Source organism: Camelus ferus, chromosome 6 (assembly GCF_009834535.1).
Source record: "Camelus ferus isolate YT-003-E chromosome 6, BCGSAC_Cfer_1.0, whole genome shotgun sequence".
Classification (NCBI taxonomy): Eukaryota; Metazoa; Chordata; class Mammalia; order Artiodactyla; family Camelidae; genus Camelus; species Camelus ferus.
Genome location: NC_045701.1, coordinates 44,332,663 through 44,358,091, shown reverse-complemented (window position 1 = coordinate 44,358,091; position 25,429 = coordinate 44,332,663). Strand labels below are relative to the sequence as shown.

At 38.3% G+C, this 25,429-nt stretch overlaps 2 long non-coding RNA genes across 12 annotated transcripts in view; one reads left to right on the top strand and one right to left on the bottom strand.

Annotated features, from left to right (window-relative positions):
• Positions 1–25,429, bottom strand: part of LOC116664242 — a 546,043-nt gene that overhangs the window by 208,094 nt on the left and 312,520 nt on the right. The gene's annotated exons all lie outside the window — the stretch shown is intronic.
• Positions 2,796–8,452, top strand: LOC116664247. Its single transcript, XR_004320666.1, has 3 exons — positions 2,796–2,807; positions 5,575–5,579; positions 7,840–8,452. It is a non-coding gene; the product is annotated as an uncharacterized LOC116664247 (long non-coding RNA).

The window sequence follows — 25,429 nt, the reverse complement described above, 5'->3', positions numbered from 1 at the left end:
GGTGACAAAATACGGGATTCCGAGTTACCTGCAGAAAACCCTGCAGTGTAAGATGCACAACAGCACGAGTAGTGGTCTAAGTGAGAGTGAGCCATGCTCTGCTATCCAACCGTGTGACCTTGGGCACATCCCAGCTCTGATCTTCCTATAAAATAAGGGAATTGGGACAGATGAGTTCTCACATTTCATCACCATGACCACCGCCACAGATACAAGACAGATAGCATGTTTTGATTACATCCTAGGAACTGGGCGAAGTGCTTTATGTACTAGGTCTCATTTAACTATTCCAATAGCCCTATAAAAAAGTATTTTTTCCCATTCCTAAAATTAGGAAAAAATAAGGCTCAGAGAGGCTAAGTGATTTGCTCAGCACACCAGCTGCAATGACTTTAATTTCCTATCCCAGATAGCTTATTTCTAGTCATCAACAAACGACTAAGCACAGAACAAGTCTGAACCATGTTATGATGCACTCCTGGTATGGTACTCGGCTCTCAAAATTACGGACACCTGAATATGCCACCTCTTAAAAGGAAAAAAACTAGGAAAAATTCACTAGTAGAAAGTGTAAGATCAATTTTCAATTTTAAATATTTTCTTATCAACATATACTAGGTTTGCTCATCTAAAGATAAATCTTTGTAACTTTTCCACTTTAAATGCACATCTGTCCTTCTAAACAGTCTCACCATAAAGTCCACGTATTGCTATGGTCCACAACAAAAAACTTCTGAAATAAGAAACTTACCGTTTGATTTTCTGACATATTTTTGTTTTTTTAAGTTTCTAGTTCACTTAACAGTTGGACATCCAACATATATGTCACTTTATTCTGAAAAATGACAGTCTGCTCTAGACACCGCCCAATTGCTATTGTAACAGATAGAATTACTGATTACATATACTCTTCTCAAAAGAAAGAGAGGACACCCAATTGCCTCCCACCAGTGCGGTAGCAGGTTGGCATTTATAACTGGCACCTAGAGAAACAGCACATAATTGCCATCCGCTAAACTAACAGAGAAAGAGCGATTATAGGCACAATAGCCGAAGCAGTAGAGAGAACTAACAACCCTCAGTCTTCATTTTGAGCGGAGGAGAAAGAAGGCAATTCACACTCATAAGCACCATCTCAGGAGAAATCTTTTGTTGAAGGATGACTCACATTATGTCTTTTACAAGTTCCTTTTGCTCACTCTCCAGAAGAAATAGGAAAAGGTGAATATAAAATCAGAAAAACAAAAGGGGCTTAGCCGGCCCACAGGCACCAGGAAAACAAATTATGAGGACTTCACCAGTGACAATTATAAATGACTTTATATACACTGAAGTTTTGGAAAGAAGACATGAAATTGATATTTCCTTTGGAAGTTTATTTTTCCCCTAGGAAATCCTATTTATACCCCTAGTCAGTTACCACATGTTGGAGGGGATTACAAAATATAGATGGTCTCATAATAATACAGGTGTTGAGCTATAAGCTATTTCAATGCACAGATTTTAAGATACTTTTCATCTTCACATGTCTTGCTAATATTTTTTATGTTTAACACCAAGTTTCACCAGGCATATAAGTCCTTCCTCCAAATTTATTAGTACTTGAGAAGAAAAGGAGGGCTGATTTTTTTCTGTTTTTACTAATAGAAATTTATGCTGATAAAAATGTGTGTTCTTAAAGAGACAGAGATTAAGGCTGATTCCTGCACTGCTGATACCTGCGGGCCTGGCTGAGCTGGGTTTATATAAACATTTTTATAAAAACAAATAAATATCCACCTTTGCTATGCTTGTTCCTGTTTTTGAAATAAACACAGCCCCCCCAAAACCTTCAGAGTCCCTGGAACATAAAACTCAGCCAACAGCCAATGCATGGGCAGAATTAATATTAATGTCATAAAACTGTGGAAAGATTAACCATCTATGTGCTATCATAACAGTATAATCCATAAAGGGCGTAGTCTGCACAATCTGCAGACAAGGTAACTATTTTTGAAGTTACAATGTTGTGATGCTTGTAGCAGGGATGGTAGATTGAAAAGCCCATGAACAGAGAGTACTGTTTCTTTTTCACAAAGAAATCTATATAATGAAAGAGTGTGGCATAACACACTACATCAAATTCTTAATACTTCAATGACTATGCCTATTGTAAATTAAACAAGTATCTCTGACATATTTTTATCCTTGCCTTTGCTTCATATGTTTACAGAAAACAGACTGAGGTTCACTCTTCTTATTGAAAGTGAAGATCTTTATATATATCTAGGAGAAAGAAAACCAACAGCAGCAAATAACATAGAATAAGATTACAAACCCGTTAATTTTTAAGGTCATCATCCCATATTCTGACATTTCCTTCATTGGACAGTCTTGGTATCGGAATCCTAAAATACAACACTCTGCACCACACACACATTCAAGGTTCCAAAGGAATCTGTAACTTCCCCAATGGGCCAGTTTGAATGGTAACGATAACCCCCAGCAACATTTATTCAGCACCTACTATGTACTGGGCACTATTCTAGTATCTCTACATGTTTGTACCTCTCAGCTAATCCTCATAATAGCCCTTTAAAGGGAGATTGTTTACTACTATTTTGAAAATCAGGAACTGAGGCTCCAAGAGATTAAGCAACTTTTCCAAGCTCGCACAACTAGTAAATTATAGAACAAGCATTAATTTTTCCACTCATCAACTTATCCACACATCATGCTGATTTTTCAAAGTAAACTCATTTGGGGAAGAAATGAGATCTCAGGCTGATTAAAGCCAATCTGGGCTATGTGTGGCATTTCCCAACACGGTCACTAATATGGTTGCCCAAGCAATAATTATATAGCATCATTAGCATCTATGCTCCTTAGATGAAAACTCACGCAATCAATTCCTGCTCTGCACAACTATTAATGTGTCCTTTATTAGACACTGAAAGCTGTGTTGTACAATCTGTTTCTCTCTGCTTGGTGGCCTGGAAGCTAAGAACTAAAATTCTTAATTCAACTATGTCAGCTTCTTTAGCTTAGGTTTTCTAGTAGATTTTCCTCCTTTTATGAGACTAGAAGGTTATAATGAACTAATAGGATGTGCATTCATCTTTACTAGGCTTCCCTTCTAGCCCACTGGTTAAAAAAATACTATGCTAAGAAAGTACTCCCCCCGAATGCTGACATATTAGTTTGAAGTGGACAGTGAGGAGTTATGGTTTCTAAATGCTTCCAAATGAGTCTTGGGTTCTATTAACACGGCCCTCTCAGCTCAGACCAAGAATTAAACAGAATGGACTAGGACTGCTGCAGGAATAGTTTCAGTTGAAAACAAAACATCTGAAGCCCACTGTGTGGCAAACAATCTTGTCTCAGGTCTTGCTTAAAAAAAAAAGTGTTCTAGGAAATTCTAAGGATAGTCTACAACCCACCACCCTTTTATATAAGGAGTCTAGACAGCATAAGGGCACTGCCTTTTGGTGTCGCAGAGTCTAGAGCATTGTCAACAGCCCCGAATACTCACCTCACTTGGAGAAGGAGTCATTCAACTCACTCCCTCAGTGAGGGGCAGAGTGGAGGCCCTTCCATGCTCCCCTGCTATCTACTTTGTAGGAAGTGGTGGCTTTTTCCTTGATCTGCAAAGTCATTGGTCGAGTCACTAAAGCTTCCAGGAGAGGGGACCCACACAAGTGAAAGAAGGCAAAGCTGAGAGCAGGCATGGATGAGCTGATGAGCATCTCTTCAATCAAGAGGAAGCAGTGTGGGTGCTCAATGGAGCGTGAGGACCCTAGAAGCAAAAAGGCTTCGCTTTCTAACCTTTGGTAGCAAAACAGCTTGCTGTGGAACTGTGCCCACAGAGCTGAGCAGAGCCCCCAGAGGATCAGCAACGACACTACAGCTCCCATCTCACCCAAGTGCAGCAGGGACCAATAGGGACGGAACCCCAAACTCACCTCCTACTGCTTTGTGGCCACATGTATGCAGATATCCCCAGCCACCCATCCCAACTGTAAACAGTCAGTCTAGCCATACAATCACACAGCATCAGTCCAGGACAAGGATGGGAAAGCAGGCCCAGGGGGAAGGGAAGAGCATGAGAAAGTAAGTTTGAACGCTTTCAGATTTACACCTTCCAGAAACTCTCGCTTACATCCATCTAGACTGTGTTGAAGTTGAAACTGATCTTATAAATTGGGAAGTGGCTGAGATTTTGCTACCACAAAAAAAAAAAAAAAAAAAAAAAAAAAAAAAAAGCACAGGATTAGGCTGATATTTAAACTGGAATGAAATAAAACATAAGCCGTCTTTCTTAAGGAAGCTTAGATACCTCAAGGCCAAGTACAGTTTGGAGAGAGTTTCAAATAAGAACTCTCAGGGGAGGGTAATCGCTCAGTGGCAGAGCACATGCTTAGCATGCACAAAGTCCCGGGTTCAATCCCCAGAACCTCCATTAATAAACATTTCACATTTGCACTACTGAGGTTGTGACTATTTAACCAAGCACCACCGTAACTGTAACATTCTCCTTTTCTGTCTGTGCTTGTTAAAAGGTAAACTGAGGCCTATTAAAAATTTTAAGCATTTATTTGAGCAAAAATCTATTTGAATCAAGCAGCATCCAGTCTAGCAGATAGAAAGGAGCTCCGAAGGAACTGTACAAAATGAAAGACTTTTATAGGCAGAAAGGAGCAGGAAGAAGGAAGTTATACTTGGCCAAAAAGCAGGTTGATTATTGCAAAGTTACTTTCCTTTAGGAGATAATAGGGGTCTATCAGGTTGAATACTAGTGTTGATCAGGTGATTCCTGATTGACTAGTTTAAGATTCTACTTCTGGAAGAGCCAAAGCTGTAATTGCAATTTGGTGATGTGGAGCTTAACATAAGCAACTCCATTTTGGACCTGTTGTCTTGTTTTCAATGTGCTTTAAAATTTGGGGCTCTTTTCTTATGACTCACATTTCAGGAGTTTGGATTTGGTTTTTATTACCTTTTAAAGCTGAAAGCTGTTTCAAATGACTTTCAGAAGGCCATGATTTATAAATAACATTCTGACATTTATTTTGATCACCAATGATTAATATGGCACACGACCAGAAAGCACCAGCTGAGCGTGTCGGTCTACTCACTACAAAGTTACGCTATTCTGCTATAACATGGGATCTTACATGTAATAAAACACTGTATTTATCTTTGAAGTTTTTGAGTTATTGTACTGCCAACTGAAAACTGGCACTTGCCATCTGCCTCTACAAGGGTTAAGTCACCGGCCACTGCAGTCGCTGACCTTCCACACACCCTGAAAGGAGTTCAGGGTGGAGAACAGGAATGAGGCACACTGTGCCCTTGGAAAAACTGGCAGAACAGGATTTCAGATAGACATTTTCAGAGATTTTATGAGCCCTAATTCTTGCATCTTCTCATATCTAGAAAAGCACTAAAATCATTAACGAAGACATCTGCTCCTCGTGACTAGCAGCCAGCCTCTGCCAAAATGTGTGTTTGCCTGCATGTAACCCCCCTTCACTGAAATCGTATATAATACTGACCTTCCCCGCTACCTCTTCAGAGCAGTTCCTCAGAGCTGAGATGCTGTCTCCCAGGCTAAAGTCCTCATTTCGCCCTAATAAAATTTAACTCACAACACTCATTTTGTGTGTTCTTTTTTCAGTCAATTGTATACTTTTTAAAATGTATGTGTATATATATATATATATATTTTTTATTGAAGTGTAGTCAGTTTACAGTGTCAATTTCTGGTGTACAGCATAATGTTTCAGTCATAAATGAACATACATATATTCATCTTCATACTTTTTCACCATAGGTTACTGCAAGATATTGAATATAGTTCCCTGTGCTATACAGTATGAACTTGTTGTTTATCTATTTTATATATATATTAGTTAGTATTTGCAAATCTTAAACTCCCAATTTATCCCTTCCCACCCCCTTCTGCCCCAGTAACCATAAGTTTGTTTTCCCTGTCTGTGAGTCTCTTTCTGTTTTGTAAATAAGTATTCTTTAAAATAGCAAAGAACTCATTCTCTGTCTTCAAACATCTATATTCAAATACATGTTCTACATCAAACTAGCGGTGTGTTTTGGGATAAAATACTTAACCTATGATTTAGTTTCTTAATCTGTAATCAGGAAACTGGCAGCACCTAATAAGGCCATTGTAAAGATCATACATGATAATGAATGAGCCGTCCAGCTCTCTGGACAGTAGTAATTGCTCAATGACGTCAACTGTGAGTTACTATTATTTCTGCCAGTGAGACAGATGAGAGAAAATATGTTGAAAAAACTTGTATGTGACAGGCTTTAATAGTAGAGAATATAAAATCTAATACAGGAAAAATCTTGGCTCCCCTAGTCTATACTGTGGATCTTGAAACCACATGAATTTGTTCATATCTCCTACTGTCTTGGGTCCTAGTTCGCAAACTGTGGATGAAAAAAAGATTATTGTGAGGATTAAATGCTATGATACCTACAAAGTGACTACTACGGTGCTTGGCACAGAGTAGGTGCTCAGGGCATGACAGCTGCTAGCTACAATTGTGACCTGTCAGAAAAGCTTTCTTTCCCCCCAAATTAGGGGGAATCGGGCTAGAAAATATGTAGATTAAAATGTAAATGTGAAGTCTTAATTATTGAATGTTCAGTGGAAGTCAATTATATTCCCATTAAAATGCAAATGTGTAGTTGAATTTCTGCGGGGGGACCTCACACAGAGGAATGGGCTGCAGAGCGCACAGAAGAACAGTAGGATCCTTGCGACTGGATGATTGGCATGAGGATAAAGAGGAGTGGGTGCTGTCCCCAACTGATGTGTGTTCTGAGAAGAAAACAAAAGTCAAAGTACAAGCTATCAAGGATGTGCTCCAACAACCTGGGAATTGACAGCGGATAGCAGGGCAGAGGAAAGTTTGTCCTTCTACAAGGCATGAGCTCCTCTGGGAATGCCAGATGTTAACTGACTGAGCGGAGACCAAGAGGTCAGCCTGGTTGTCAACATAATCCAAAGGGGCAAACTGGAACCATGACCAAGAAAGCTTCAGTTCTTCAGAGAAAGAAACTAAATTGAAGGGGAAACATTCGTTTCTTAGGAAAACAGGTCTTTCCTGGATAACTCCATCTCTATTCCTGGCTTCTACTGAGATCATTGTGTGAATCCATGAGTTACGTATTTCATCTCTTCAAGCAAAATGTGGTCCAGCCACCTTTTGGCTTCCCTGGCTTGTGGCCACGTTACTCATATCTCTGCTCCATCTTCACATTTCCTCCACCTGCTGGTCAAATCTCCCCTGTGTGTCAGTAATGTGCATATTTATATACTTATAAATGTACTTGTTGGAATACCCAGAAAAACCACAACCCTAGGGTCAGGTCCTAGAAAAAACAAGTAGCAGGGAGCCGGGTGGGACTTGTAAATTAAAAGAAAATAAGAACAGCAAATGCCTAGTTAAGATGTGTCAGCATTCAGCTACCTAGACTGCTGAGCAGCAGGGAGAAATACTTGTGGCTTTACTCAGTGTATCCTCGATCACGGCTGGTACCACAGGCCATAGCAGTATTCAGTTGCACACTTCAACTAAGATGCATGAGGGAAAAGCGGACCACAAGGTGGAAACAGTGACCAAAAAAAAGCAATAGGAGATTTTCAAAGAGGTAAAGAAAGAGAATCCACCTGGTTGACATCGTGTCCTCTTTTCATCAAATCATCTTTCAGTTCCTAGCTGAGCAACTTTCAGAATTTTCCCCTAAAGCTCTCTGAACTAGAACTGTGTCCAGACATGCCCCGCCCCGGGAAAGCCCTGCCCTCTGTCAGGTTGTTGCGCTGCTCAGCTCCCCAAGGCCCTTCTCTCTTCAGGGTTTCTAAACTCAGTTTTGTGAGTCTTATTCCACATTCCATGCTGGTCTAAACTATGACCTGTGTTCCTTTACTGAAAGTAGGAGGCTATTATATTCTGCAGAGGAAAAACCAATAAACTGTAAGAGTTAACAAGAAAATTAATACTCAAATGACCTTGAATCTTATAAATGTCTTTTTAAATAAAAGAAGTAGTTTTCTCCTAGGTCCCTAAAATTTCACTCCGGTATAGGTTTTTACAGTCAATTTATAAAGCTCCTAAAATAGAATTTACCAAGAAAGCAACAGAACACAAACTCAATTAAGAAACACGGTCATCTCCCTCAGTATGTAAAGCAAGTACATCAAAAGGCAACTCTCCAGCAAGATGCAGGAGCAAGGTCATATCTTTCGAAGGCTAAATGAAGATAAATTTCAAAAGCTCTCTCCTTAACACCTTGCTGAAGAAAATTGCATTTCTTTCTACTCTATTTGCTAAAGTTGCTGTGCTTCCTGCCTTTAATGACCAACCTCTTTGACCAGGCTCTGCAGAAATCTCATAAAGATGGACTTCAATTACAAGCACAGCACAGCACCACGGCTGCATAGGCTGACGGCAAACAGCTGCACAGGGTCCAATGCCGAGGTGAGGGAGCCACCTCACTACTTTAGCTCTGTTTTATAGCTGCCCTTGATTAAACTGACCAAAGAGTATTATTTTCTTTAACACCCTTCTTTTCATCATCTATGTATATATTTTTCAGAGTATATAGAAAGAAGATCAAAAAGAGCTAAGGCTTCTAGTCTGCCTGAATTGCCCAGAGCGCACTGAATGACCTTGACTAGCTGGTTTCTAATGTTTCTGCTGGCTTAGCACAAAGTGGGCACTTCTTCTCTAAAGCAGCAGCCCCACAGCCCCTGAGGAAAGTGAACGGGTGCCCTGGTGAGAATTTTATCAGCTGAAAACTTGACAAGATGCATCAGTTTTCAAGGATCTCATGTGCAACACGGGGTTAAGATAGATGTCATTATAGAAGTAGACTCAGATTCCAAAAGCCTCTGAGTGCAGAATCAGAAGCCTTTCTCGGAGTCCTTAAACAACCCAACCACCCTGAGCCAGTGGATTCACCTATAAGCTATCAAGTGTTTGCTGTAGGTTTAAACCTGCTGGATTACTTCGACTAGCTCCCAGCATTGCTTGCTTGTTGCTGAACAGGTTTTTTCAGACTTCTCTCCTTTATTTTCACCTATTTCTCTGTGCTAGTAGCTCCTGGAATACAGCAGATCTTCCTACCGATCCCTTCCATGAATTTCTTCACACTGTTTGTTTTTAAATCAATTCAAGTAAAAACAACAATGAGCACAAAGCCATCACCAATAAAACAGTAATAATAAAATTATAAACAGTGACAGGCTATTAAAGCACTTAAAGTATCCATTTTAAAATGTCCTTAGACACCATTTTTAAATACTCTTTTTTATAACTTAGTCGTTATAACTAAATTTTCTATTAATCTACAGCAAAATAGATTTTCAATGTGTCCTGCTTCCAACCTGTCTTATCATCTCAACCCATGTGCCTTCTGGTACTGCTTCCTCTGAACACCACTCCACACATTAAAAAAAAAGAAGGTGTTAAGCTATTTTTAAACGTGCTCCTTTACTGTAGAACAATTTATAATGAACTACCCAGTTTTTCCAAATATACTTATTTTAATAAAATATTGAGTAAATTGATACATTAGCTACACCATCATCTGCCAAGACAAAACAGCTTCCTTTTAGTGAAAAGATGCTGAAAAGTAAAGGACTTAACTTAGCAGGGAAAATAAGAATGTGTCTGTACCCGTCCTTTTATCTTCCCTGCTCTTAATTTGAGAATCTTGTTAGGTTATTATGAGGAAGAGGGTTGTTTTTAGCTGGAATGTAGGTGACTGTTGAAATGGAAAGAGCTGGAGAAACATGTAGGCTCATCATTACTTGATGGCCGAACGAAACATTACGGAGAACGTCATAATGCTCAGCTCATCTCCCGTCTATACTTCCTTCTTGGATTAAAAGCAGTACAAGTATTTTCAGTACAGAGTATGACTGTTCAATACACATCACTGTATATAAAATAGATAAACAACAAGGACCTACTGTATAGCACAGGGAACTATATTCAATGTCTTGTAGTAACATAATGGAAAGTAATCTGAAAAAAATATATGTATGTATGTATATGTATAATTGAACTGCTTTGCAGTACACCTGAAACTAACATTTTATATCAACTATACTTCAATAAAAAATAAAATGTAGAAAAAAATGACTGTTCTACGCACAGATATCAGAAAATTTATTTTCACAACTGTCTATTGGAGTAATTATTGTAACCCAGTAACTAAAGGAGTTTCCTTCACCTATCCAGAGAACATGGCCACATATTTATAATTCTGAATTCTTCTTGGTGGTAAGACTCATGTGATACTTAACACATACTTCCAGCACAATCTTACACTGTATTCAGTAGTATTTAAACTCCAAGCTAGATTTCATTGGCTCACAAGAAGAACGTATCCTTTGAATTCATTTGCAACCACGCAACTGTATGTATTTAATTGACTTGTGAGCAACAATGAAGTTGGGAATGGAACCCTGGACTCTAGGTCACTATTTGTACTTTGAAGATCAATTTGAAAATAATCAGCAAGTCTGACCAACTAGCCTTTGTAAACTGTGGGGATAAAGATAGTGTGTAACATATTTACCCTCTGGCAAATTGTTGAGACAAACAGCTCCAATAGCAGAATTCATACTCTGTTCTCAGGTTTCTTCTGTGTCTACATAACAAGGTTTCTACTGTGGCCTGCTAGAAAGTCACACACAGGTTCTACAAGGGCTAAAAGAGTTTTCAAAGCTACTGCAGGGAAAGCAATGGTACCATCATCCATTTAATTCTCCCAAAGTCATAGCCTAAGCATCCGCAGACCTTCTCAGCTGATGTGTTTAACTCTCTCACTTACTTCCTGGATAAAATATAAATGTCTTACAAAAAAGCTGAACTACAAATCTGAAATATGAACCCTCAAGAGTTGTCGGTTTCTAAGTATTTAACTAGTATCTTCTAATACGTTATAAATGTAGACAAGACCATAGCAGCACTATTTACAATAGCCAGGACATGGAGACAGCCTAAATGTCCATCAACAGATGACTGGATAAAGAAGATGTGGTATATTTATACAATGGAATACTACTCAGCCATAAAAACCAACAACATAACGCCATTTGAAGCAACATGGATGCTCCTGGAGAATGCCGTTCTAAGTGAAGTAAGCCAGAAAGAGAAAGAAAAATACCATATGAGATACAAACTTGTGGTTGCCAAGGGGGCAGAGGGTTGGAAGGGACAGACTGGGATTTCAAAATGTAGAATAGATAAACAAGATTATACTGTATAGCACAGGGAAATATATACAAGATCTTATGGTAGCTCACAGAGAAAAAAATGTGACAATGAATATATATATGTTCATGTATAACTGAAAAATTGTGCTCTACACTGGAATTTGACACATTGTAAAATGATTATAAATCAATTAAAAATGTTAAAAAAATTAAAATAAAATAAATGTAGACAAGAGAAAAGTGGAAGATTAATTACATTTTGATTACACAAAAGTCTCTGGAAAATAGTCAACATTTAAAACAAAGTACAAGGCTAAATAAATTACTGTAAGATAAAATAGAGAATGACAATAATATATTTCACAAGCAAGGCATGGAAGATGTGGAATACTTTAGATAAATATGTTTTGGACGAGACAACATGACTAGGCAGTCTAATATCTAATGATGTCAGTGGAGCTTTTTTGGTGATTAATTCTATACTTCTTCACTGAGAGAGATTTTAAATGTATAAATATATCAACCAAGGATGGAGCCAGAAGGCATAATCCTTTATTCAAAAGAAGACTCATCTTGCACAAAGATGACATTTCATGCTTTAAGAAATGTCCATTTAATTTACAGTTTTAAATTATGATTTTCCCCTGTATTAGACAATAATACAATGTTCTAATTAACTTCGAGTCCAAAGTAGGAAAATAGGGGGAAAAAAGGGGGGTATTGAATGCAAATAACCGCTTGTCTTCCAATTTAAGCAAGGATCCAACATTAGAGACAATCTCATTGTTTGTCTAAGATCCTTCAGGGAAGTGTTAAGAGAAGGTTGAGCAGTCCAATGGTGACCAAACAGATCTCACTATAAACATAATAGTGACTATGGACAAAAGTTACTATAAAAAAAGGATACATGCTGAAAACGTCATTTCAGAAAGAAAGTATATTTCATCTCAACTGTGAAAATTCCCAAGCAGCTCAGAGGAAACAGCTTAAGCCTGCAAACCTCTAATGGTTGTGACAAATAAATTTTTTCTCTTAAAATTTATCAATATTACATAATTTGCCTTTTCCAATTTACTTGAACTACCTTTTTATTAACCTAGTTTTATTTTTATTTGATTGTCTGCATTTGACTGGAGAAGCTTTATGGTGCAAAGAAAGAATCGTTACAAATGGAGAGGTTATTCTTAATTTCAGAGTTATTCTTAATTTTTCATTGAAAAATATGCAGACTCAATGTTTTGTCATACCTTTATAGGCCAATTGTATAAAGACTCTTGTACATTTCATCAAAAGACGAGCATTTAATGATATGTGCCAAAGACCAATTCCTTCAGCTTGGTGTTAAAAACTCCATCAGAACTACAATAATGCCCCCAAGTGGCAAAAAGTTTCGTCTCTGAAACCCTGACATTTTGTGTAGCATATTCTAAAAGCTACAGGAAGAAAATTCACAATTTAAAGGCCAAATTTAATAAGTGAGATTCTGTTATTTATAGGAGCTTGTTGTCTGACTTTGGCTCATTTAAGACTTCTTGTTTAATTCACAAGTCTCCAAATTCATTTGCAATATGTCTTTCCCATATTCATTCAACATTTATTGAATACTCAACTTTGCTAGTCACAAGAACTAAGCTCTAGAAATACAAGAATTCAGAGGACAAACATTATCTCTGCTTTTATTGTGGTTAGAGTCTCACAACTTTTTCACCAAATGTTCTGATTTATAGCTTACATTTAAAAAAAAATTTTTATAGCTACAAAATCTGGTTCTGTGAAAGATTAAGGCATCAAGAGCATCTTTGCACCCAGTTCAAGCATTCATATATATTAAAGCACTTCTAATTGTGATCTGCAACCTCCTGGAGAATTGCGTAACAGTGCTTCTGTCAATACTAATTAACCACTACGTATTTTTGTATCACTATTAGGCAATTAAAGGCACACAGAATAATGTGCTTTTTTTTAAAGTGGTCTGTTGCCACCTAAATGACATTTCAAAGTGGTATCGATTTCAGGAGAGTAGCAAAAATAGGTAATTTTAGCAAAGGAAATTCTGCTGTAAGTGGATCTCACTGAACATGCACCTATTATCCCATACATCAAAATAACCAAATTTAGGCACTCACTGAATCTTTTTCATTATAGTAATTCAAAACTCTGCTAATATTAGACTACCAATATAGGAAACCCTAAATACCACCATAAATCATCTGAAGTTCAGCAAAATGGTAGCAAAAAAATAGAATCAAGGATTAAGCTTTATACACTATAAAGCTATAGTCATTAAAACAGTATTGTACTGGCATAAAAGCAGATAAATAACTATACTTCAATAAAAAAATTTTAAAAGCAGACAAATAAATAAATGGAAAAGAACTGAAAGCCTAGAAAGAAGCCCAAATGTATGCAGTCGACTAACATTTGACAAGTGAGCCAAGAATACACAATGGAGATAAGACAATCTTTTCAGTAAATGGTGCTGGGATAATTGGATATTCACATGTCAAAGAATGAAACGGAATAATATATTACATCATTCAGAAAAATTAACTCAAAATGGATGAAAGATTTTAATGTAAGACCTGAAACCACAAAACTCCTAGAAGAAAACATAGGCAATAAATTCTCACATTGGTCTTGGCGATTTTTTCTTTTTTTGCATCTGACTCCAAGAGTATATACAACAAAAGCAAAAACAAGCAAGAGGGGCTACATCAAACTAAGAAGATTCCATACAGCAAAAGAATTCATTGACAAAATGAGAAGGCAACCTGCTCAATGGGAGAAAATATTTGCAAACCATATATCTGATACAATCCAGCAATTCTACTTCTGGGACTATATCCAAAGGAAACAAAAACACTAACTGGAAAAGATACCTGCACCCCCATGTTCACAGCAGCACTATTTATAACAGCCAAGACATGGAAACAACCTAAACATCCATTGATGAATGAATAGATAAAAAAGATGTGGTAGATACACACACACACACACACACACACACACACACACACACACACACACACACACAGGAATACTATTCAGCCACCCACAAAAAAGAAAGAAATCCTATTTGTGACAACATAGATGGCATTGAAGGCATTATGCTAAGTGAAAAAAGTCAGATGGAGAAAGACAAAACTTACATAATGTCACTTATACGTAGAATTAAAAAAATAAAATAAAAAACAGACTTACAGAGGAAGAGTTCAGACAGACTTGCGGTTACCAGAGGCAAAGCCAAGACACAAGGTAGCAGGAGAAGAAACTGGTAGAAGGTGGTCAAAAGGTACAAATTACCAGTTAGAAGATAAACAAGTACTAGGGATGTAGCACACAACAGGGTATCTGTAGCAGGCACTGCTATGTGGTACACAGGAACATCGTTAAAAGAGTAAATCCCTTAGAGTTTTCATCACAATTAGAAAATTTTCTTCCTTGTTTCCTTTAGTCTTTCTTTTCTTTTTATTGTCTCTGTTGAGAAGATGGATGTTAGCTGAAGCCACTGTGGTAGTCACTTTGCAATATAGGTAAATCAAATCATTATGCTGTATAAAACAATTATTTCTCAATAAAACTGGAACAAAAAGGATCTAGTCAAAACAAACTCACCTTAATACTTACAACCTTGAGACACATGGGTGGAGTACTCCCTGCCAATTAATTCTTTGAAACCTTTCCGAAAATAATTCATTTTCAAATTACAACCCCATTAACAAAATGGTTAGAGGAGCCACACACACACACAAAAACTCACTGCATGACAATGACAAAGTTAAATGCTATGAATAAACAGAAAGACACCAGGACAAAAAACTTATACTTCCACTGTCTAAGGTACCCCTAGATTATAGGAAAATTTGTCTCTTTATGAAGATGCCACGGACTATATATTTCAGAAGGTTGGGAGGGAATGTTAAAGAGAAAAGAAATCCCTAAATGATCGAGGCTTTACCAACTCCATATTCAAAGTAAGTTATACAAATAACAATATATTATACACACACACACACACACACACAACCTTTGCATAACCAGATAACCAAATAATGAAACAGCCTCCTTTCCATCTCACTTTTTTGCATCATTATTGTAATAATTCTTTTAGTCATTTAGGATTAAAACCGGCAAACCAGAATTGACTTCTTTACAATCTAGATCTAATCTGTTCTGGGTTCTTTTTATTCACCTGGAATTCCTTGCAAAGTAGTTGGGAAGAGCGTGAGCTTCGGAGCCTCACCACCCAAGTTCAGATTCTATGCCCACTGGTCTCACCTGTGCCACTCGGGTGACTTACTGAATGTTTCAGCCTCCTCGTCTATAAAGTGAGGATAGGAATAACCATCTCACAGAACTGCGAGGATTTAATGCGTGAATGTGACAGAAGTGCTCACAACAGCGTCTGCCACACAATGAGATCTGTAAAAACACTGGCTCAAGTGAGTGTTTGATTTCTTCTCCTTCGTCTTGGTCACCACCCACCCCTCCAGTCCATCCTTCATCCCCTCACATTTTAATTGTCTGCATTTTGTTCCTCACTTAGCCCAGTGTCTTCCTTTCCCATTAGATCCTGAATGGGCCCTAGGGCTAAGTGGCTGTAGTTAATTATTCCTTTTTTACATTGTGCTTGAAGCTCTCAATAGTATCTACACAAACTCCTGATTTTTACAGAATGTCTCTCATCTTATTAGTACTTGGTGAAGTCCAACTTAGCCTTTTGTGCAGCAATTCCAAAATGAAGAAAGAATGGCAAAACATAATCTCCAGGAAACTTCTGTAAAACTACATAGACCACTCTCCTCTCCTCCTATTAGGAAGTCCCTGGGACAGCACCCTTTGTTCAATTTATAATTTTTAATTCATATTTCTCTATGTCAAATTTTTCCTGTGTATACACATTTTATTCCCCCCAAAGTCTATAAATTCTTCAGTAGCAGAACCATCTGCTTTTGCAATTTCTCCCATAGCAATTGATAAATCCTAAGTAAATAAAAAATCTGGAATTCATTGAATATATAGAAAAGTGGAATTCTAAGTGAGACGCATATTAATCTCACATAAATATCAAGTTGGATTTATATGGTTACATTTTTTGATAATCAAAGAATGCTATTGCTATTTCCCCCCAGTGTATTTCTACTCCTGTTTCCTTGCTCTTGACTTCAAGTATGGAGAAGTGAAAAACAGCTTCACAGATTTTCTAGATTTTATTTTCCAAAAACCTTAATCCCTTAAAGGAATTTAGGTGTTTCAGGAATTTGGGATGCAGCTATATCTGGAATGCAGAAATATATTTATCTTGTACAAAACAAACAGGTGAGACATTCCCAACCCTACCAGACTCAAAGAAGAAACATCTCTAGTTCTTAGGAGAGAAAGGAAGAAGAAAGGAGATAAGGAGCAGAGAAAGTCCACAAAAGGAGCCTTTGCTGAGGCAGCCAAGGCGGACTTCAAGGTCAGACTTAAGAGAGGAAATGGCTGTTTGAATCACAGGCAGATGGAACCACTGACACATTCACAGTGTCCTGTGCCCCGAGATCAGCACAGAAGGAGCAGAGATAGTGACTGAGCCTAAAAGGCCAGAGTGAGCAGAGTGATGGTGACCTGGGTGGGTCTGGGAGCTAATGATCAAGAAATGTCCCCCTACAGGCTTGGCACTGCTAAGGGCCTTTAGACTCCAGTGAGCAAGGAAGGAAAATTCAGGGTAGGAGATCTTCAGCCCCGGCGGAAAGAGGGCTATAGTTAGATATCAGGGCTTTTTTTTTTTTAAATACAGTAAAACTATATTTCTTACACCTCTGAATTTTGGAGCTGAGATTCAATCTCACCCCAGTAGATTTACAGCAGTGGTTGTGGAACATGTTTTACTGTTATCTGTCACGACATTGGGTACAAGCCAAGCACGTTATGAGCATTATCTCTTGTGATTCCTACAGAAAACTATGAAGAAATTGTTATTTTGCCATTTTACAAATGAAGAAACAGACTCAAGAAATTAAATGGCAGAGCTTAGATTCAAACCTGTGTCTGCTTTACTCCAGAATCTAAACTCTTCCCCACCACCCCTCCCTCCCTCAGATTCCATTATCCATTACTGATGAAAATGAAAGATTTCTCCATTGTTCCCCTAGACACGTGCACTAGTTCTCACCTACAATGAATAGCCTGTTTTTATGGAAGTGCCGGGAATGTTATCTGTGGATTTGTGTCTGGAAGACAGAGTATTCTGGTGGGAAGTTACAGTCCAAAGGGCATAATTAAACCCTAAATAGCCATATAAATGTGTTCCAAAGAACTTGAGATAAATAATAGGCTTACATTGGCTTCTCAGGTTGATATAATATTAAAATGCTATTTATAAAATATTTTAAAATTCCTATTTAAAGACAAAAGTTTTTGTTTGGAAGCGTGCACTAACAAGCTATCACGTAAGTCATTCCTTATGACAATGTTGTGGGGTGGGTATTGTTATCCACAGTTTGTATGGATACCTGGAAATGAGGTTCAAATGAGGATCAGAAAAGATAAATGAAGCCTTATGTTAGTACTACCTTTGAGCAGGATTTTGAAATGGCTATAATTAATGGAAGTATTAAGTATCCAAATAAAATAAATATCTTAATACTAATGGGAAAATGTAGCACGGATCCTCTCCTATAGAGCATTCTTCTTGTCCAACATTTCAAAAAAAGTAATGTGAAACAGACATAGAATATTTGCACGTTTTCTTAAAGCATAAAAACATTTAAACTAGTACACCAGAAACTGACTCAACACTGTAAACTGACTACACTACCATTTAAAAAAAAATTACTGTACTTAGAAAAGTCCAAGTTGTTGTTGGTTTTGGTATCTTTAGTCTCATATTCTTAATTGTCATTGTAATCAGAGAACCTCGCACTACAGCCCAAACAGGCCAGGGGTGGCATTCCACAGTTGAGACTGATTTTACCTTTTTTTCACAAAACAACTGTAATTTTTTTACTCTTAGGGTTAATTCATAGAAAAAGTTACTTTATCTCACCTTATCTCAACAAATGCTTATCTGACGTATTTAGTAAAAAGGCATTCTTTAAAGCTTAAGTCAAATTATATTAAACCATTTGAACTCCCTAAGGAGCTTCACCAAATCAGATCAGATGACTCAGTAATGAACTAGTCCCTTTTCCTTTATGAGGCAAGAACTCCCACCTATAATATCCTTAACAAATTTTAACTCATTCTTTTCCAAAATACTGCCTGTGATGGGAGATCATAGATCTATCAATGCAAAAAGTATCATTCATTCTCCTTCCAGTTGTAAGGAGAATCACCTTACCTGAAATTTCAGGCAAAGTGAGCACTCGAGGAAGCAGGGTGTTTTTTCGCCTCCACAGCACCTTTCTCAGAGAAGACAATCAGTGAATATTTATTGGACAAAGGAACAAACAGCAATCGGCCCCCTTCTCTCCTCTAGAGCCACACAGAATAAACTTATTATTCCTCTACGTCACAATCCTTTCCTTAACTGAAGAGAGAACTCTTAAGTCTCCACCCTCTTCTTTACATCTGTAAGACCTCATTGGGGAATGGCTGACAACACTTCAACGTTCTATTTTCTTGGGGGCTCCTCCACTCTAAGCCTCAGCGTTAAAGAGCTAATGATCTGGGACAAACAAGTCTGTGAAATATGTTTATACTAAGAAAATTTTTCCCTACAGTGTATTACACCTCTCTTCAATTTGCCCTTTATACTAATTCAATAAATTTAATTCAGATATTTATATATCATCTGCATAGTGAAGCAAAAAGCATATGTTTATACATAAAAAACAAAATACAAATATACACAATCTCTTACACATACATACATAATACTAAATATATATTAAATGCATATTACATACTCTGTTGTATATTATACCTATAAATCTGTAAGTAAAATCATAAAAAGTGTATGTTATCCAAATGAAATTAAACCCAATTAATGTTAAAAAAAAAAAATAAAACATTTGAAGGACTGAAAGTCAAATTCCAAATAATTGCAGTAACCTCTAACCTTCCAGTATCTTTAATTGATGATTATATCAAATTAGATCATTTTCAAACTAAAATGAACCTTAGAAGTATTTAAGATACTGATCTTATAGATAAAACAGGGCTCACAGAGGCTCAATGACACCAAGTACTACACATACTTAGAAGCGGAACTCAGCTTCGTCTCCTGACTTGCTGGCTATTAGTATCATGCTCGAATATTAAGAAATTACTGAAACATAAATATATTTGTAGAATAAAATTCAGTAAGTTGAAAATGTAGCATGCCAGATCACTAGTTGAAAGAGGAATGTGTGACTGAAAAGTAAGTTATTTATTCATTCTCCTTAATGCCAAAATCAAGGAAACAGCAGATAGTGTAATGTGGCATTTACAGCAATCATCTCTAAAAAGTTCTCATTTGTCTTACCAAAGTGAGATGAAGCACTTAACACAATCGCGCTGTAGAGAGAATTTCTCACCTGCAGATAATACAAGGACAGCAATAACAGAGAAGATATTTTGTGAACATTTGTAAGAGGAAACTATTCAGTAGCAGTGCATTAATCAATACCAATTGGACATGGTGAGCCAGTAATGCGTGCTTTATTTAACTACTTAACATTTGACTCCAACCACATAGATTCTTACTGTTAAATAAACTTGGAACACTGCACAGCTCATAAATATACTATTTCTTTGCATGTGCAATAGACTGTTTTAAGTTAATACATTTGCAAGCAACAATCCTTTACATTTTGCGATTGCTTGTTACAAGCCAATTCCACGGCATCCATATTCGGCAGTTAAAAGGGAGAACAAAATATGGGCAATTCTAATCCACTCAAGACAGTCAAGCGAATGTCAATGCTTATTTATAAATGCGAAGAGGGGAAGTTTGCTTGAACTGCTGAATGTGTCATTTTAGACTTTGAAGTGCAAAAAAAGGAGCCCCATCCACATTTCTGGGTGCAAGGCTGCAGCACCCGTGTAACTATAAGGCTTCCTCTCCTTTATACATCCAGGGAGTCCCATGCCCTGCCAACTTGCTAGAGCGTGCGTATGGGGATGGGGGGATGGAGAAGAGGTGGGCTCGCCATGGGAGAGGGAGACAGTATAGTGCCCTGCATGTAGTGGGGGGGGAATGGCTGCTAAAGAGAAGCTTGTGTTTTGGGTTACTTCTGAGCGTGATGGCTCAACAAAGTACTCTCCTCCAGGAGAGGAACAATCAGGTTCCACCTCCTTGAGTCAATGGAAAAGACTCTCCTCCAAAACTTTGACCTCCTGGGATAAAAACTCTTTTGATTTCTGAATTATGCCATTTTGTGGAAGTTAGCCCAGGGCCAAGGTCAGAATAGGTTTTGTTTCCAGACTGCTGGCTTGGTGAAGAGATGGTACCATGAATGGAACCACTGTGAGGTGAAGGTCAGGGGGGAGCAGCAGGGGTTCATGCTCCTCCCAGAGAAGCTGGGGTTGAGGAGACATGGCACCACTCTTGCTGGTAAAGCTAACTCTGAAATCTCTGTGACCTTAAGATTGAGCCCACGTCACCTATTCTTGCTGATACAAAGAGCATTTCTAGATACATCAGTTTCTCAGAGAAAGTTATGATCATTAGCGGAGTTGGCCAAATGGTTCTGGTTCTGCTGCCTTCTGAGTACGTGGCAGGATTGCATTTCTTGGCCCCCTTGTTGTTTGGAGGCACCACATGACTAGTCTGGGTCAGTGAGTTGGGAGAAATGACATCTGTCAGTTCTAGCGAAGAGCATTTAATTGCCAGTGTCACACCCTCAGTGCTCTCTTTCACTTTTCCCAGATGTCTAAGATGACCAGTAATGCCAGCAAGCAGGGAGCCATATAAGGGGCATAAGGGAGAAGTTTTCTTTACTGCTTCGAGACTTGGGGGCTGTCAGTGCTGCTGTGTGTCTTAACTTTCCTTACTGGTCCACAGGGCAATCCTTCTACACTAAACTCAGTTGAGGGTGTTCCATACCTTAGGATACCTGTGCCCCAAAAGACTAGTTCTTTGAGTTCACACACTCAGCCACTTCCTAGGCAGAAGGCAACATTTAGAGGACGGAGTCAGACTAGGTTTTTAGCACCCACCGCCTTGCACACCCAAGGCCACTTACTCTTCCTCATCCTAGTTCTGGGCTCAGTCAGGATCAGTTCACTAGTCTAACCAAGGCTAGGTCCACTTGTTGTTATTGCTCACAGTAACATTATCAGCGACCCTGTTTTGCTTCCCACATTGAGAGTTGCTCAGAGACGCCCTAAAACGTATTGATGGATCTCCTTTACCCACTCCTCCCAGAGCTCTGATAACACATGTAGGAGCTGGTTTCCAAAGTCTAGAAAAAAAGTCTCTTCTCCCCAGGATAGAGTCCCTCCCAGGTATTTGTTGGCTAGAAGAGTTCTGCCGCAGAGAAAAGTTCTAGTGGTTTCATTAGCTTTGCTTTCTCTATCCATATAAGGGCAGTTCCTTTTGTTCCAGAAGGAAAATAAATGTAGTATCTGAGCAAATACCTACAAAACTTTTGATTATATTTGACTCTGCCTTTTTTCTGGTTCATTTTCATGCACAATTTTCAACCCAGTTCTCATTTGACAGCCAATACTACTCAGTCTTCTGTGTATATGTGTGCACATCTTTGTGTGTGTGTGTCTGTGTGTGTGTGTACGTACGTATGTGTGTCTTCTGACTTGTGGTCTCCCATACACAATGACACTGCACACAGTTCCAAAATCAAAAAGGCTCTATAAACTGAACATTTTTTTGGAACTCAAGAGGTAGCAAAAATCTGATATGAACTGATGTAAGGCTACTTATGGTCTTTATCTCAGTATGAATATTCATAATTTACAGCTGAAATAGTAATTAATCTAGTTACAGAGCCCACAGGAAACAGTATGTAATAAACAGTTATAAACCGCATTACCCTTCAAAAATCTGAGACACAACCAGTCCTAAGAGTTCCAGATAATGGGTTGTAGACCTGTATTTCCTGTAACAACTCTCACCTCTCAGGTCCAGTTTTTACACCAACAGCAGTTATCCACTAAATTAGAGACACCTATTAAATCTGACTACAACTGCGTACGAATTCTCCGTTAACTCTGGCCTTTAAAATTTCAGAGAGCTAACCAATTCCATATGAGCTCTGATAGATCCATTCCACAATCAGAGGGGCTTTAGATTGTGAGGGTGTGGTATGCAGAATAACGGCCCCCCAAAGATGTCCACATCCTAATACTCAGAACCTGTAAATGTGTTACTTAAATAACAAGAGACTTCGCATATGAGACTAAGTAAAGGATCCTGAGATGGAAGATTATATTGTATGATCCACTGGGTCCAAACTAATAACAAGGGTCCTAATAAGAGAAAGCCTAGAGAGTCAGAGAATGATGTGAGGACGGAAGCAGTGGTGAGAGAGAGAAAAAGAGATTTGAAGATGCTGCCCTGCTGGCTTTAAAGATGCAGGAAGGACCCACAGGCCAAGGAATGCAGGCAGCCTCTAAAAGCTGGAAAAGGCAAGGAAACAAATTCTCCCTTATAGCATCTAGAAAGAATGCAGACAGGTAAACACCTTCATTCTAACCCGGCAATACCAATTTCAGACTTCTGACCTCCAGAACTGTAAAATAATACATCTGTGTTGTTTTAAGCCACTAAGTTTGTGGTAATTTGTTACAGCAGCAATGGAGTGCAGTGGGGAAGGCATCAGGACAGAAATGCCAACATTAACCAGCAATGTTTAACTAGCCTAAGTCAGTAGCAGACTTTTTCCTTAAGGCATGAAAAAGTATTTCCCTCTAGAACTTGGGGGTCCTTTTCCTGATTTGAAGTGGGGGAAAAAAGTAATATATCACAAAGGCAATAGGATTTCTTCTTCATTTATTTCTTTCCTTTGATTGGCAGAAGCAAAAAAAAAAAGTTAACTACTGGTAAATTTTAAATCAAAGTTTGTATGAAAACAAATGTTTTCAACTTTTATTGTTTAGTAATTCAGTCTATAGTAATTCAGAGATCTAATAGTTCAGAAGATGGAGAATTATATTAGAATACAGGAAGCCGTAAGAATATCATAGAATACAAGAAAACAAAGATACCATAAAGCTGTCTTCTAGTAACTGCGAGTGGGGCAGGTCTGTCTCACGGAATACTTTCCTGAGCACAGAATAAAAGCATATTTCCTTTTGTTTTAAACTCTCTTCCAATTCTGAGGATATTGATATTTAAATGACATAAATTTACCTGATGTTTCAGCCAGGGGGTGTAGGGTTCTGGACTGTATGATCATCCAGATGTGTCTCCGCTGTTGCCAGAGCCATCGCTCTGTTTCAGCTCCTGAGTTCTAAACACGTCTGCTAACGGACAAGCTGACCTCTCAGAATCACAACATTTGGTAAGAAATCATTGTCCCAGAATTCAAAAGTTTTGCTTTAAAAAAAAAAAAAATCACACACAGATTTCAAACAACTGTCTTTGAAGCTACACCAGGGGAAGAGCGAGTGGTCAATACAATTCACTTTAGTCTTCCACTTCCCTTTCTTTCCCAGCTCAGTTTATAATTGGTCATTAGAGGGGAACTGCCTTCTTTATCAGGTAATAAAATAGAATCCCCATGCCTAGTGAGCAAGAGCAACAAGACGCAGGTCACACATTTTCCCTGCCCCTCGGGATCCTTCCCCATTGATTGCTGTGCCCTGGGTGGTCCCACTCCTACGCTGAAGTCCTTCCCGAGAAGGGGTAAAAAAATCCCTTCTGCGGGTTCCCTTCAGCACTGATGAACCCAGCTAACGCCTCAAAGAGATGCTTTATTAGACGCTATATTAGTTTCTAGTGCTGCCATAACAAAGTACCACAGACTGGGTAGTTAAAAAAAAAAAAAGAAATTTACTTCTTACAGTTCTGGAGGTTAGAAATGCAAGATCAGACTGTCAGCAGATCGGGTTTCTGCTGAGGTCTCCTGCCTTGGCTTGCAGATGGCCACCGCCACTCCATGCCCTCATGTGGTCCTTCCTCTGTGTAAACACATCCCTGAGTCTTTGGTGTCCCTTTTTGTGTCTGAATTTCCTCTTCTTATAAACATACCAGTCAGATTAATGAGGTCCCACTCTAATGGTTTCATTTTAACTCAATCACCTTTAAAAATTTTTTTTATGTATAATTTTTAAAGGTTACTTTCCATTTACAGTTATCACATTGGCTATATTCCCCAGGACAATCACCCTTCGAAAGGCTACATATCCAAATACAGTCGCACAGGGAGGTACTGGGGGTGAGGACTTTTACCTAGGAGTTTGGAGAGGTGGAGTACGATTCAACTCCCAACAGATGCGAAGGAAACAAGGGAGGAAATAAGAAAAAATCAGTCCCATAAACAAAACAGCTCAGTTTAGAGAAACTGTCGTTCCTCGACAAAGTTATTGTCATCGCTGTTGTTGAATTCTGCCTTAGCTAGTTTGCTCTTAAAGCCTGACCCATTCCATAATCCTGACCCCGAGGAAAGAGAACATCTAGGTCTTAGTCTCGAAGGACTGGTTCAGAGCCATGAATTCCATGCTGTATTTCTTTCTTCCCAGACCCCAGGCTGCCTCACGTGAAGGATGCATCTAGGAGCCAGCAGCTACCTGATCATTGTGATGCCTCCACGGTCCAAGAAGGATTCTAACTCTAATACCTAAGCAGTGCCCTCCTATTCCTTTCTAGTTTCCGGCCTGAGGGACAAGCCTCTCTCCTAAGTGACAGCAGCCTATGAGGACCTTATCCTCAGGGGAGGGCTCAGCCTGCTCTGTGGAGGGATGGGTCTGATTGTAATCCCAGGCTGAACAATATAGCAAAAATCCCTTAATCATGCAATTAAAAGTATTTGTATCAAAGAAACTATATAAGTCAAGAGTTCGATTATCACAATAATTTAATGTATGCCCAGTACAATATTTGTCTCAACTTTCTCAAGTGATATTACACATCCCAGGTAAATAATGTAAAACTTAAACTTTCAAAGTAGCATGTGCTTTAGTTATGATTTCTTCGCAACATCAAAATAATCAAAACACCAATATCAAGCAATGTTCCCTTTTAATTTTCTTTTCTCTTTAGCACATTCCAAAGAGGCAAGAAGAAAAGAAAACTATATTTAAATTATCATAAAGATTATCCTAAAG